Source organism: Spermophilus citellus (genome assembly GCF_964194105.1).
Source record: "Spermophilus citellus genome assembly, chromosome: 14".
In the NCBI taxonomy this organism is placed as follows: Eukaryota; Metazoa; Chordata; class Mammalia; order Rodentia; family Sciuridae; genus Spermophilus; species Spermophilus citellus.
This window is the reverse complement of record NC_138194.1, coordinates 59,589,882-59,606,754: the sequence shown is the minus strand read 5'-3', so window position 1 is coordinate 59,606,754 and position 16,873 is coordinate 59,589,882. Positions and strand designations below refer to the sequence as shown.

Here is a 16,873-nt window from a genome sequence, read left to right as displayed (position 1 = left end):
TCTGAATTAAGTCAAAGTGGGCACTAGAGTTTTGGCTTGTAATAAAAGCCCAGTTACCAGAATTGGGACACAAGATGGACAAGCTGAACAAATCAGGCAGAGTCTATGCATGTGCTGAATTTAGACATACATGGCAGAGCCACAAATTAAGTGATTCTAAGTGGGGTATAAGCTTTCACACAAGGAGTTATAACCTATTGGGGCTGATTCCTTGTCCTAACACCTACTCTTCAGTCCCCTATTTGTGCTTGTTTCTTTTGGACATAGATCCTTTCCTTGCAACATGGTGCCTCTGGTTATCTCTTTGGATGCTGCAGGTCCAGGCAGGGCACTCAGGACTGCCAAGGGGAGACTTGGTGAAATTACAGAACTTGGCAATAAACCTCCATTATTGTAACTGACTTTCTGTAAACAGTTCTAGTGACTGCCTTCCTTCCTGGGCCTCAAATTTTCCCTGCTAGCTATGATCCAGTTTCTTCCTATTTTATATTTCCATCTGGGGTACTCCTGTGATCAAATCATCCTGGTTGGCTTTGTTCAACTAAGCTTTTATTTTCTTTTGTTGTTGTTGAATTTTTTTTTTTTTTTTTTTTTACTGTGAGTTGAACTCCAGGGTGCTCTACCACAGAACTATATCTTCAGTCCTTTTATATTTTAATTTGAAACAGAGTCTCACTAAGTTGCCAAGGATCTTACCCCAGCTGGCCTCAAACTTGGAATCCTATCTTCCTGCCTTAGCCTCCCTAGCTGCTGGGATACGGGCATATATCACTGCACCCTACTTTACTTTCTTAAATTGAAAGCTGATCTGTAAAGTCTGTAATTCCTTTATGTGTTAAATTTCTTGGCTTCATCTTTGGAGCCAAATCTGGAGAAAACGATTTAAAACTTTATTTATCTTATTGAAAGAAGAAAATATCATGTTCTTTTGTCCTCGGTAGTCTTTGGTTAGTTGAAAAAGTATACTTATTTAAATCCTATATATTTAAATTACACCTTCTAGAAAATATAATGGATGCCATTGTTCACATCCCTGTCTGACTCCCTAGTCTACCTGCACAAGTTAGGGTACCTTGACAATGTCAGTTCATGCACTTGTGAACAGATATTCTCTATTTTATCTCAGTACTTGCCTGTTGTCTTATTCAATCTAAATCCAGTTGTAGAAGTTGGAATCACCTAGAATCTAACACTTAAGTCAGCATAGCATACAAGTTATAGAGTTTATTTTAATAGCTGTTTATCCCTTCAGAAAAACTCCAGGTGACCACCAAATTCTAATATTTACATTAGTACACCAAGCTAATTCTTGTCTTGAACTTTTGCACTAGTCATTGTCTTTTTTTTTTTTTTTTTTTGTAATGTCCTCCCTTTTATGGCTGAATAGAATTATATGAACTACCATAACCTACCGGTTAGCAGTTCCAGTTTGGGGCTATCATGAATATAAATTTAAAAAATAAAACTGCTCTAGACATTTGCATGCAGGTCTTTCTATAGATATATTTTCATTTCATTTGGGAAAATACCTAGGAGTATAAAAGCAAGCGTATGCTTACTTTTTATTATGGTTTGGATGTGAGGTGTCTCCTAAAAGCTAATGTGTGAGACAATGCAAGGTTGAGAGGAGAAGTGATTAGGTTATGAGCGTCTTAACCTAGTCAGTGAATTATGAGATTATTTGATTATTAATTGAAGGCAGGTGGGGCATGCCTGGAGCAGGTAGGGCACTGGGGGCGTGGCTTTGGAGAATATATTTGTATCTGGCAAGTGAAAATCTCTCTCTCTCTGCTTCCTGATGGTCATGTGCACCACTTTCCTCCACCACACTCTTCCACCATGTTGTTCTGCCTCACCTTGAACCCCAAGGAATGGAGCCTGCTTGTATGGATTGAGAACTTCAAAACCATGAGCCCCCAAGTAAACTTTTCCTCCTCTATGGGTTCTCATCAAGTCCTTTAGTCACAGCCATGAAAAAACTGACTAAAACACCTTTATAAGAAACTTCCCAACTCTTTTACAAAGTGGCTGTATCATTTTGTATTCCAACTAGAAATGCATGTGTGCTTTGGTTGATCAATATCTTCGCTAACACTTGGTGGTTATTAGTTTTTTAAATTTTCTCTTTTTTTTTTTTTTTTTTTGTACCTAGGATTGAACCCAAAGGTGCTTAACCACTGAGCCACATTACCAGCCCTTTTTATGTTTTATTTCGAGATAGGGTCTCACTAAGTTGCTTAGGGCCTTGCTAATTTGCTGAAGCTGCCTTTGAACTCACAATCCTCCTGCCTAAGCCTACGGAGCCACTAGTATTACAGGTGTCTGCCACAACCCACAGCTGTCTTTGTAGTTTTAAACCTCTGATGATATATGTAGTGTCTTCTTATGGTGACTTTATTAGCTTTTCATGAGCAATTAACACTGTTGAGCATCTTTTGTTCATTTACAATTCGTATATCTTCTTTAGTGAACAAAATGTATTATTCTTTTATTTTCTTGTTAAGTTACTTAAGTTTTTTGATTTTTGTTTTTTGTTTTTTACTTTTAGATTCTAGAACAAATTCTGTATCGGAAAGCAGTCCTCTATTATATAAGGGTCCATTGAACTAATTACACTTAGTATTCACTGGTGCAATAAAGAGAGTATAATAGTTTGTAAACCATAATACCAACTCTTTTTGTTGTTGTTGAAGATACAACATATATAAACCTTTATGCACCATACAACATAGCAGCCACAGAAGAGGCAGAAACTTATAGAAAAATAAAGACAATTTGATGAAAATAAGACTTTGAAAGACTCTTGCCAGGCATGGTAGTACATACCTGGAATCCCAGCGGCTCAGGAAGGTGAGGCAGGAGAATCGTGAGTTCAAAGCCAGACTCAGAAAAAGCAAGGCAAAGGCATTATGCAACTCAGTGAGACCCAGTCTCTAAATAAAAAATACAAACATGGCTGGGGATGAGGCTAAGTTGTCAAGTGCCCTTGAGTTCAATCCCTGGTACTCCCCCCAACAAAAAGACTCTCAACAAGCATCTCAGAATTGACATATTACATGATACCAATTGTTTTTTCATATTTATTATATATTGGTTCATAATAGTTATATATAACATTAGTATTTTTTTTTTTTGTACTAGGGATTGAACTCAGGGGCACTCAACCTCTGAGCCACATCCCCAGCCCTATTTTGTTTTTTATTCAGAGACAGGGTTTTTTGTTTTTTTTTTTTTAGAGAGTCTCACTGAATGTTTAGCACCTTGCTGTGACTGAGGCTGGCTTTGAACTTGTGATCCTCCTGTCTCAGCTTCCAGAGCTGCTGGGATTACAGGCGTGCACCACCGTGCCCCCCTAGGATTCATTTTGACATAATTATAAGTGCATGCTCCAATTAAGTCTCCAGTACTTACCCTCACCAATCCCCTCCACCCTCCTCTTGTTCTTTTTTTTACTCTACTGATCTATTTATTTTTATTTTTTGTAAAATTAATGTCTTGCAGATATACTTAAGAGATTCACTGTAGTATATTCATATATGTACCTTGGAAAGTTAGGTCAGCTTCATTCCACTGTTTTTCCTTTATACCAACTCTTAAAAATGAGTCATGAGAATCCTACCACTATCATAACCATAATTAATATTTTTATGCATTGTTTTCTATAATAAACACATGTACCTTCATAAATACAGATATGTGCATACCTACATACACACTTTTAAAATCCTACTTTCATTAAATATCCTTTCAAAATACTTTAATAGTTTTCTAATAATACACTGTATTTTTCTTAGAATATTTAACTGTATTCCTTCCTGTTAAACATTTAGGCAAAAAAAAAAAAATAGAATTTAGCAACTCAAATATTTAAACCAGAGAAAATCCTTTCTGCACTCTTTTGCATGCATTTTTATCCTCAGTGAAGAACAAGTTTGGTTTGGCTCAGCATTGAGGTCTTTTTGTATCAAATCCAGTTTTCTGTGGAGAAAGCTGGAAGGTCATGGCTCTATCTCTATTTCAGCTCTGTTCCTTCTCTCCAAATATGGCCATGGACTCACAGAAAGTTCTTCAAAAGAAAGAGGGAAAAACAAACCATGCTTAGTTCTAACGGGTGCCACCCTTCCATAGATTCCACCAGACATCATGCTGGTCACTGCTGCAAGTAGGAGTTCATATAAGGTCAGTGTTTCCTTACCAGAAAAGCAAGTTCCTTATCTGGAATCAAACAATCTTGAAATGAATTAAAGAACTAGAGGATGCAATGTTGTCTTACTTGCTGCAGAGGATATATTAAAAAAAAAAAAAAGAACTAATCTGATTTGAAAGTAGATATAGAAACACCAGCTGGAAAAAAATTCAAGGAAAATATTTAAAAACTTCATTTCCTTTTTATTTTTGGAAATATAGACCTCATAATTGCATAATAAGACAGGGCTTAGTGGCTATACAAGCTGGGTTTGAAAATAAAGGCTCCAGGCCAGGTGCGGTGGTGCATGCCTGGAATCCCAGCTGCTCAGCAGGATGGGACAGGAGGATTGTGAGTTCAAAACCAGCCTCAGCCACAGCAAGGCGCTAAGCAATTCAGTGAGACCCTATCTCTAAATAAAATACAAAATAGGGCTGGGGATGTTGTCTCGTCACAAGACTAAACTGGTCAGGATCACTCTAAGTGAATTTAGGGGAATAAATAAAGACACAGACACAGAAAGTACCTTTTTTTTTTTTTTTTTTTTTTGATTCAGTGACTGCTCCTCAGCTGCAGCTCTCACACGGGGGCAAGGCAGGCCAAGTAAAGAGAGCGAGGAGCACATGCTGAATCCTTTTATTGGGGAGAAGCCATTCAAATGAGGCAAGAACTCAGGTTTCAGGGGGTTGAGACTAGCTTCATGTCTTGCTGTCAGCAGGTTGACTGACCTCTGGGAAGGCCACGCCCATCTCATGTGCTGTTTGGGATCATAGGCAGAGCCAGTGAAAAGACACATATGTTGTCCGTCCAAAAAGACGGCAACGTTGGTTCGGTCCACTTTGTGTGCCCAATGCTCATAGTTCACACACACAGCCAAGGGATGGCTTGCCATATCTCCACATTCTCGTTGCTCAAGGCTAAGGAGTGCTTGTTCCTATGTGGCAGCTCCCAACAGGATATGGCTCAGTGAAACTGAGTGCCCCTGAGTTCAATCCCCAGACCCCCCAAAAAAAGAAGAAAAGAAAGGCTCCAAATGAAAATTTAGAAATGTGGTTTGTAATGGGAGCACAAAGGGCTGGGTGGGGTGGGAAGTGGGAGCGAAGAGAAGGCTCACAACTCTCTTTTCTAAAAGACCTCAGCAAGTCCTCTTCACTCCCCATGGAGATTAGAGGAGGGGTCTATTCCCAGGACAGGGACTAGATTTGCACCAAGAACACATAGCCACTTCCAAATAGCTCTAATGTCCCACAGTCTAGCCTAGAAATTGCAAATCTGAGATTCTCTCCAAAGATTCCCTCCTTAAATGAATCTTTCATGAGACCTGGGATAATTTGGAAGTTAGGCCAATGAAACCACATGTTGGGATCACCATCCCTTAGATATTATGTTAATTTGGTGAAAGCAGTTGTAAGCAAAGATTCAAATTCTAAGGGCCCCATGTGAGAATAAGGAAGAGGGCACATAATAATAAATAACACTTATAGGATGCTTGTCAGATACTCCTAAGAGTATTATACAAGTTAATTCATGTAAGCCTCATAATACCAAAGAATTTTTTAATAAAGTTCATTTCTAATTATAGTAATCAGTCATTCTACATAATTGAAGCAGAGTAGGACCCATCCTCAAGTTTCATCCAGGCAATAGAGGAAAATATAAAATATAGCTTTGAAAAGGGAGAGTACATTGCTATGCAAGGGGAATGGGAAGGTGTCTCAGTTCTCATGGTTTGTCATAATAACAGTGGATGACCCCACACAATGGTAGTGCATGTGAGAGCAGCAGCAGGCAAGGTATGCAGGAGGGGCCAAACATAGGATGGTCCCAATTTACAACACCCCACTCTCCAAACACCTGTATAGACCCATAAGACCCAACCCACTCCCATGATTTTAGCATTAATCCCTTCTGAGAGTGATGTTCCCATCATTTCATACCTCCTCTCAGGCCCAAACTCTAAAGTTTCCACCATCTCTCAATAATATAAATTAGGTACCAACCTTCCAGTATAAAATCTTTGGGGGACATATCATACCTGAATCATAGCACAAGGTATGACCTCAGAAACTCTGAGATAATAAAGATAAAAAATATGTAGGTAGGCCTATGATGGTTGCATCTGTATTGAACATGTATGGACTTTTTTCTTCTCATTATTCCCTAAACCATATAATATAATAGCTATTTTCATAGTATTTATGTATGTATTATAAATAATCTAGAGATGATTCAAAATATAAAGGAGGATTGAATAGGTTATGTGCTAATATATGTCATTTTATATGTGGGAATGGAACATCTGTGAATTTGGTGTCTGGAGGGGTCCAGGAACTTATCCCCCATGGAAACTGAGGGCTGATTATGTAGCTCAGTGTACAGCCGCAGGGAGGGTAAATCGTTTACCAAGATCACGAGGCTCAGAAATGGTGAAATCAAGATTTCAATCTTCAGAATCAGCATTTCCAGCCCACATCCTAAACCTCTGTACTCTGAAAACCTCAGTTCTAGTCCTTCCCAGTCATATGGTTGGGTAAGTCGCAGATATCTGTCTCTGTTTTCCTTCTCTTGATTCACTAACCTTAGAATGTTGATGAGTGTCGGAAATGATAAAACATATATAACACTGCAAGATACGATTTTTCATTGTTTTAAGCATAAAGTTCTAGCAGTTATGAGAGCACGTTTAAGGAAGACATATCAGTACTTCCTCTTGCTACTGATGGAACTCCTCATGCAGATTTCCTTTGCAGCCTTCTTTAGAATATATATATATATATATATATATATATATATATATATATATATATATATATATATTTTGGACAAGACTAGAGAGGTGAGCACTGAGCTGTGCATCTCTTACTGCTTGGTTCCTACTCATGTAAATCTAAAAGAAAGGTGATGGAAGGTGTTGAAATAGTCCAGAGAAAGTGTTTATGTCTTCAGTTGACTTAGAATTTGGTCTATGGTATGCTTCTCTGTTGTTGTTGTTTGTTTGATGTTTTTTGGTACTAGCGATTGAACCCAGGGTGCTTTACACTGAGTTACAACTCCAGCCCTTTTTGAGACTCACTAAGGGTTCTCACTAAGTTGGCCAATCTGGTCTTGAACTTGAGATCCTTCTGCTTCAGCCTACCCAATCAAAGGGATTACAGGTATATACTGCCATGGCTATTGTTGTTTTGTTTTTAAGTCAGTGGCTGCTACTATATCTGCTCTGACACCTTTGACTGCCATGGTCCCTTATTTATCATGGATTAGGACTAAATAGTGGGAAGATGTTGGTAGGTGGTGAGAGTAAGAAAGGTACAAATGGTGAGAGTAAGGAAGGCACAGAGTTACCAACGTGGAGTAGGGATAGAGAAAGTATAGCCCAATAAAAAGTATTTATGTGAATAATAATAGAAAAAAAAACATGAAATTTAGTCAGAAATTAGGCTAGACAAACAAGAGAAAATGTTATTTTCCCTCCCTCTTATTCTCATGCCGCTGTGATTGGTGTTGAGTGTTCCCCAACGGTCCATATGTGAAGGCTTGATCCCCAGGGTGACAGTGCTAAGAGATACTTTGTATCTTTAAGGGGTTGGATCTAGTGGGAGGTCCTTAGGTCATGGGGGCATGCCCTTGAAGGGGATTGTGAAAACTCAGTCTTCTTTTTCTTGACTTGAGGTGTGATCACTTGATTTGACATGTGCTCCTATTATGATGAGCGGCCCTCACCAGAAGCCCAAACTAATGGTGCTGCCTGATCTTGGACTTAAACCTTCTGAAACATGAGCCAGGACAAACTTCATAGGTATCCTGTGTCAAGTATTTTATCATAGTGACAGAAAACTGACTATTACACATGCCTATTCAGTCATTGCCACAGTTCAGGGATAGGAGATTGATTATAATAAAAATAATAACCACACCTCCTGCCAATCAAAAGTCATAAAATTTAAGACTTTTGATTAACATTCTGATGATGAGATTTTCTAAATTTTAAGTATCTTGATGAATATAACCCAAACATTTATATAATTCTTATTAAGACCTAGAAGTGATTTTTAAACATCTAAGAAAAAGCATAAATCCAATCTTCTAGTATAAATACTCTTTAATTTTTGCTATTTTTAACATTATATTGATTGTGAAATAAGTTTGAAATGATTCATCTGTTATTTACATGCTTACTTCTGTATTTTTGACATACACAATGGTTTTGGTTCTCTTAGCTTGTTAGATGTTACATTGAACATTTGAGATGTTTTTAGATTGTCTAAATAGAATGTTTGCATGAGCCAAAATGTGAGGAAGACATACTGCTTCTGTTTTGGAAAATTCCTGTAGAAAAATCCATTTTTTTTCTTAAAAGACAAAGTATTTTTTATTGTTTGTTTTACCTATAAATATACCATTTATATTATTTTCGATGAAGATTACTTTAAAGGCTTGGGGGATATATTGGATACCAGTGAGGGAGAGCTGGGGAAGTAATCTAGGTGATTACAATTTTCATTGTGGAGATTGTTTAGTTATTTCATCAATCATGTGTTATTTTCAGACATAAGTGTGCCTAATAATAAATGCAAGCTTTTAGTATTTGGTTCTATTTTGGAGAAAACAGTTTAATTCCAAAGGGGTACAAAAAAGAACTTGTCAAGTGTTAGTTCCGTTCTATTTTAAAACTCCAATATTTTTAAAGTATAGATATAGTTTTTGCTGCATCTGTGGTCATTAGCTATGTAAATATGCATATTTGCTTTATATTATATTCCATCTTATTAAGAGTAGACCACCAACTGCAAAGTAAGTAATGCAATATGTGGGTTAAAAAGTACAGCATGTCTGGAAAATTAGATATCCACATGCAGAAGAATAAAACCAGAATCCTATCTTTTGCCAGTTAAAAAGTCAACTCAAAATGGATGAAATAATTAAATGTAAGACCTAGAAATATGAAATTACTAGTAGGAAATATGAGGAAAATGTTTTAGGTCATTGGAATGGAATTCCAACAGGCAAGGGTTTTTTGGTTAAGACAACAAGAAACACAGATAACAAAAGCAAAAATGGACAAATGGAGGTAATGTTTCCAAATTACACAGCTGACAAGAGGTGAATATCCAGAATACACAAATAACTTGATAGCAAAAACGTAAAAAAACTATTTAAGAAATAGAAATAGACATTTATTAAATAAAGACATGAAAATAAGGACATTCAAATAGCCAACAGGTATATGAAAAGCGTTCACAACACTAATCATTAGGAAAATGCAAATCAAAACCACGATGAGATATTACCACAGTCCAATTAGATTGCCTGTTTATCAAAAAGACAAAAGTGAACAAATCCTGGTGAGAAGGTAGAGGAAAGGGAAATCTTAAATGTTAACAATAGGAATGGAAATTAGTTTAGCCATTATGGAAAACAATATGAAAGATACTCAAGATACTTAAAAATAGGATTACTATATAGTCCAGCCATCCTACTACTGGTATATAAGCAAAGGAAATTAAGTCAGTATGTCGAAGAGATATCTGCACTACCATGTTTATTCTAACACTATTCACAATAGCCAAAAACCTAAGTGTCCATCAATTGATGGATAAAGAAAATATGATACACATACACAGTAGAATACTATTTAGCCATAAATAGAATCCTGTCATTTGAAATAATATTTTGAAATATTTTAAAAGTTTTCACCAGGGCTGGGGATGTGGCTCAAGCGGTAGCGCGCTCGCCTGGCATGCGTGCGGCCTGGGTTCGATCCTCAGCACCACGTACAAACAGAGATGTTGTGTCCGCCGAAAAAAACTAAAATAAATAAATAAATTCATTCTCTCTCTCTCTCTCTCTCTCTCTCTCTCTCTCTCTCTCTCTCTCTCACCCCCCTCTCCTCTCTCTTTAAAAAAAAAAAAAGTTTTCGCCAGGAAGAAATGATAAGTGTTTGAGTAGTGAGAAATATTTAAATGGGTTTAAACATGACACAATATATTCATGAAACATCACATGGTACCCCATTAATATGTGTAATTTTGTGTCTTATGTATCAGTGAAAAAAATAGTTTTAATTAAAAATGCAGACTGTGATTTTTCTGCAGCTAAATCAAATATAAAGTTATTAATATAGGCCCACAACCCCTTATCTAAAACTCTTGAGGTCATATTTATTCCATAAGGTTTTTTGAAACATCTGCTTTTTGTCATTCAAGTGATATTCCATCAGGGTCTGAGGCAGCATCCTCTAATCAAACATATTAATATTTTTAAAACAACAATTTTTTGCAACAAAATGGATGCATATTCATATGAAGTGAAATAAATAAAAACCATAAATAACATCAACTTAGTTGGATTTTGCTACCTAATAAGTTTACGCTAAAATTATGAAAAACTTTTGGTAGGCTGTCTCGTCACTCTGTTCATTATTTCCTTTGCTGTGAAGAAGCTTTATATTTTGATATAATCCTGTTTGTCCATTTTTGCTTTTGTTACCTGTGTTTCTTGTTGTCTTAACCAAAAAACCCTCGCCTGTTGGAATTCCATTCCAATGACCTAAAACATTTTCCTCATATTTCCTACTAGTAATTTCATATTTCTAGGTCTTACATTTAATTATTTCATCCATTTTTAGTTGCCTTTTTAACTGACGAAAGTTAACTGTAATGATGCCATAAGCTATATAGGGGTAAAATATCATATTTTTATTCATTGTAATTTATACTTACGTAAAATAAAATGTATATTTTAGAAAGTAGTATTCTTTTAAAACCAAATCTTTTAAAAGGAAAAAGAATAGGTGTTGTACTTACTTTTTTGAGAAATGTACATCTTATAATCAATAGTGATTGCAGGCATATAGTCATTGTTATTATTATTATTCTAGATGTTGATGGACCTTTATTTTATTAACTTATTTATATGTAGTGCTGAGAATCAAACCCAGTACCTCACACATGCTAAGCAAGTGCTCTACCACTGAGCCACAACCCCAGACCTATAGTCATTATTAATATTTAAAAATAAACTTTCCTAGTGTTCTTTTGCAATGTTTCTAATTAACTTTAAGTACAATTAGTAAATTGATACTCACTATCACCCACTTTGCAAATATATCATTTACTATGAAAAGATATCTAATATTTGATTTAAAAACTTCACCCAGAAAAGAGTATGATGAAATAGATTAAATAAGATGGGCAAAATATTAGTAATTGTTGAAACCAGGTGATGAAGTTTTACCATATCATTTTATTTTTGTATTTATTTTTTTTACAAAACTTTAGTTGTCGATGGACACAATATCTGTGTTTTATTTATTTATGTGGTGCTGAGGATCAAATCCAGTACTCCACACATTTGAGGCAAGTGCTGTACCACTGAACCACAACCTCAGCTCTTTTGCATGTATTTTTAAATTTCTATACTAAAAAGATATTTATATACAAATGAACAAACTATTAAGGATAATATCTATTACCTAATTCCTGTCTTTTTCATTTCTGTTCTACTCTCTCTTCACACTTTCATGTTTTTTTTTTTTTATGGTATTGAATCTAGGGCATTATACATGCTAGGCAAGAACACTATTTTTAAGCCATATCCTACCCTCTTAATGTAACGTAATTGAAAATCTCATCTTGATCATCTTATTATCCTTCTCTACAACAATGTCCTTATTAATTGAATTTTTAAAAATTATGATCCTAAATTTGAGTGTTATAATTTTTTCTCAACTGAATTTCTAATAAATCATAATTCGTACACAAATGAAATCTTTTACATGTAATTTATATAGTTATGAAAAACAAAAGCTAAAATTTTGTATCACTTAAGGAGGTGGGTGGATTTGTTTTTAACTTTCAATTTTTCAGATTAGAACAGTTTTACATTAATGAATAGTATTAGTTGATAGAATGAGGCAAGATTCAGTATCAATTCCATTTCTATTTTTTTAAGTATATAGTATAATGGTGAGAAACTGGGTTTTCATAAATGCAAATACAAATGTATTTCAATACAAATGTAAAAAGTTTGTTGTAGCAATGTCATTTTGAAGTCTTTCCAAGTTATATGTCAACCCCCCTTCATAATGATCTATTATTAAAGATTATTTAAAAATAAGTATAAGTTGGGGCTGGGGATGTGGCTCAAGCGGTAGCGCGCTCGCCTGGCATGCGTGCGTCCAGGGTTCGATCCTCAGCACCACATACCAACAAAGATGTTGTGTCCGCCGAGAACTAAAAAATAAATATTAAAAATTCTCTCTCTCTCTCTCTCTCTCTCTCTCACTCTCACTCTCTCTTTAAAAAAAATAAGTATAAGTTGATAGATTAGATCCTATATCAATTCTGATAAAATCAAAGAACTGTAAAGTCAATTTGCTCCCCAATCTTTAGAAAAATTCATTTTCTCAACACCTATTTCAATACTTTATGCTTTCCCTTTGTTTTTCCTGGGGGTGTTCATACCTGAAGCATTATAGTACAATGTAGGATGATTGAGAAGCATGCATTTGTTCTGTACCAGGGGAAATAGGTCATTGTAAAGAACTCTTGGGAAAGATTCAGTTTAAGATGAAAATCAAGATCTGGCAAATGATTCCCTTAAAAGGCTTATTATGCCTTTCTACCTCACCATTTTTGTCTTCAGTTGATATAATTTATTTTAAATGTTGCAAAAGTCATACATGCTGTTTGGAAATAAACTGGTTAAATGAAATAGATGTCTGTAATGCCATTTCCCCAACTCTTAAACTCAAATTTAAAGACTGCTCAACTAGAAATTTGATCAAAAGGCCTAGTCACCTTAAGAAGCAAGCCAATATAAAATCAGTGAGGTAAGAGAAAGAGCAGAGGACCATATTCAACCCTGGGCAAAGAAAAGGGTTCTTGACAGCCTGATGGACAGTGTAAAGTCTCCAAATATTTTTTCTCCTTTCAAATTTCTACGGAATTCTGGGTGTCCCTATTGAGGATTAGCAGGTTATTCCAAGAATCTGGGTTGTAGTGAATAAACAATTGCCAATAAAGGGAGCAAAACTAAATGCTGCAGAAGTGTGCTGAGGTCCAAAACAGCAGAAACAATGGAGAATTTGTAGGTCAACCAGAATCAAAGCCAGACATGTAAGGTTACTGGGCTGAGGTTGTGGCTTAGTGGTAGAGCACTGGTCTAGCATGTGTGAGACACTGGGTTCGGTTCTCAGCACCACATAGAAATTAGTAAATAAATAATGGTCCATCAACAACTAAAAAATATTTCTTAAAAAGTAAGGTTACTGAACCCAGTCTGGAGCATAGAAAATCAGCAGGGGATTGAATTGGCAACAAACAGGCAAGACATGAATGAGCACACTGGCAAGTAATTTATTTTCTGGAATCTGAACACTTGTGTAGACTCTAAATATCTCACCTTATTTGTGTCTTGCTTTCATGAGAGACCTGGGGCATGTTTGTCCTGATATACGGTGCTTTGAAAGAAGTAGGATGCTAATACTTAATTAAAGTTTTATCCCTTTGGTAGAGAGCATCTGAATAAGATTTCTATTAAAGTGCAAATGTGCATGAAAGAATGAATGATGAGTTCCTGAACTTATGAGATACACACACACACACACACACATGTCCAGACACACACACGCGCACATATATATATATATATATATACACATACATATATATACACACACATATGAATATATATGATATACATGCACACATATATGCATATATATACATACATACACACACATATACATACATACTTAAAACAAAAGAAAATGTGATTTTTTCCACAACTTGTAAAACTTTATTGTGTATTTAAAACCAGTTTACTTTTTAAAATAAGTGAACAATTTATTGCAACTCAATAAAAACAATTTTTAAAAAATCAAGTAAATAAAAATTGCACCTCTCAGTTTTTAGGGTTAAATTTTTCAGTTGAGAGAAAATTGGACTAAATTTCCCAACTCTAAAGTTTCCAGCTCTGTCTCCTTAACTTGAACTTCTTGAGACATTGTCAAATTAGTTTCAATCTGTGTACTTTGTTTTCTCTAAGAAATATTTGGTCACTTTAAAAAAATTTTCTCTCTTTTTATTTAAAAATATTTTCATTTGAAAATTTGGAAATGGTTGAAAATTACCAAATCTTACTGAGATTCATGTTCCTGATCTACTTTGAGTTGCAATTTTGCCTCCTTAGATGTAACAATTTTTAAAAATTTAGTGTCTATCCTATTATACCCTTCTTTATACAATCCAGACATACTTCTTTTAAAAACAAATTGTTGCCAGGCAATGGTACACACCTGTAATCCCAGCAACTAGGGAGACTGAAGCAAGAGGAACACAAATTTGAGGACAGACTTGGCAACTTGGTGAGACCTTGTCTAAAAAGAAAAAAGTCTGGAGATGTAGCTCAGTAGTAAAGCACCCCTGGGCTCAATCCCCAGTACATAAATAAATAAATACATAAATACATAAATAATCATGACTAATGTAGAATTCTGTAATTTGCCTCCTTTATTCAATGACATACCCTGACATCCTTCCATTATGTATATATCTACTTTATTATTTTAAAGTCTGACTCTTATTCTATTGAAAGAGTTTAACACACTTTTTTTTTAAACATTCCTCAATGATTTTCCTTAAATTTGTTCTAACTCTTTATAATTAAAAAAAAAATACTGTTAAGAATATTTTCAAACATATCCTTACCACTTTGGGTGATGATTTTTATTGGAGAAATACTAAGAAATATAACTACTAGGTCAAAGGATATGTATATTTTCACTTTTTTTGATAGCTACTATTATTTTACACTATCAAAATTCTTACATAAAAGCATCCTTTCCTCCATTGTGATTTTTTAATAAGATAATCTTTTTAGTAATTGTTTAGTTGTAGATGGACATAATATCTTTATTTATTCATTTATTTATTTTTTATGTGGTGCTGAGGATGAACCCAGTGCCTCACACATGTGAGGTAAGTGCTCAACCACTGAGCTACAACCCCAGCTCCCCACTGTGATATTTTTTAATACTTTCTGTCTGATAAATAAAAATGGTATTTTACTTTAATTTGCAATTCCTCATTTATTAATAAGGTTAAGTACTTAAAAATGGGTTCATTGGCCATTTGCCTTTATGTTCCTAAACTTGTCTGATTTTATCTATGACTATCAACTCCATTACCTGCAGGAACAATCGAGTTTTTACATTTATTTATTTATTTATTTATTTATTTATTTATTTATTTATTTATTTTTGATAGTGCTGAGGGTCAAACCCAGGGCCTTGCACGTGGTACATGGTGTGCTTTGCCACTGAGCTACATTTCCAGCCATTATTTTGTATTTTTAATATCATGTTCTCCAGAGCCTCATGGTTTCATGTCCATGACTCAACCGGTATTATTCTGACAAAGAGACACAATTTTCAAAAAGTTGAGCTGCATTGTGAAGATGAAGATAAATAGTTTATAAGTTTTCCTTTCCTATAAATATTTTTAAAAAGCAGGCAATTTTAATATTAAAAGGCTTAATGTTTAAATATTACATGAAGAGTACCATATTATAAAATTCTTGTCATCACAGCTTTAAGTATATTATTATCAACAAATATTTATTAGGTACCTATTTTGTACAATGTAAAAGATCTGTGGACATTGGTGAAGTAGTTTTTTTTTTTTTTTAAGAGAGAGTGAGAGAGAGAGGGGGACAGAGAGAGAGAATTTTAATATTTATTTATTTTTTCTTAGTTCTCGGTGGACACAACATCTTCATTTGTATGTGGTGCTGAGGATCGAACCCGGGCCGCACGCTTGAGCCACATCCCCAGCCCGGTGAAGTAGTTTTTTATAAATATAAATGTGTTAATAAATTTTTATATCCTATTTTATCTTTGTCTTTTAATATATTATATATTTAATGAATTTTTAAATGTTGAATTGGCCACCATCATACATTACTTGTTTGTAAATTCATGTAACACCTTTGAAAAGTAATTTGGCATACAATGTGCTTTCAGAATCTAAAATGTCACAATCTGTACAGGCTGCACAAACTCCACCTGCATCCCCTCAGGGTCCTAGCAGAGTCCAAGAATTAAACCAACATGAGACAGATCAACAGGAGAAAAGCATACACATTTATTTAATACAAGTTTTACATGGCAAGTCAACTTTCATGAAGAAATGAAGACCCTAAGAAGCCAGTTACTGACACCCTGAGTTGGACAAAGAAAAGTAAGTTTTGAAGAAGCAACAGAAACATCTGGGGAGTGTTAAAAAGATAAGAGTTGTTATAATAAGTTCTGAATAGGATTCTCTTGGTCTCCACTCCTTGTCCTTGAGAATAAGGAGGTTGCATGTTTCCCAAGAGAATCTCAATTTTGCTTATAAGAAATAGCATGAAGATCAGAGTGAATCTTTTGCACCTGCTTTTTTTTCAAGTGCTTTGAACCTGAATATTTGACCATGATCAACATGGCATATTTTTAGCTCCTTCAATCTTTATTTTATTTATTTATTTTGATGTGGTGCTGAGGATGGAACCCAAGTCTTACATGTGCTAGGCAAGTGCTCTATCACTGAGCCACAACCCCAGCCTCCTTCAATCTTAATATGCAATTTTATTTATCACTAAGAAAGAAGTAAAACTGCCATATGCTAGGACACAGTGACTTATTATTTG

The 16,873-nt window shown here is 35.0% G+C and overlaps 1 long non-coding RNA gene across 1 annotated transcript in view; it reads left to right on the top strand.

Moving 5' to 3' along the window:
• LOC308633383 overlaps positions 1 to 16,419 on the top strand; it is a 31,226-nt gene extending 14,807 nt beyond the window's left edge. Inside the window, exons 2-3 of the long non-coding RNA XR_014018770.1 lie at positions 15,940 to 16,023; positions 16,235 to 16,419. This is a non-coding gene — a long non-coding RNA (uncharacterized lncRNA). The remainder of the gene's footprint in view (positions 1 to 15,939; positions 16,024 to 16,234) is intronic.
• Positions 16,420 to 16,873: the final 454 nt, after the last annotated feature.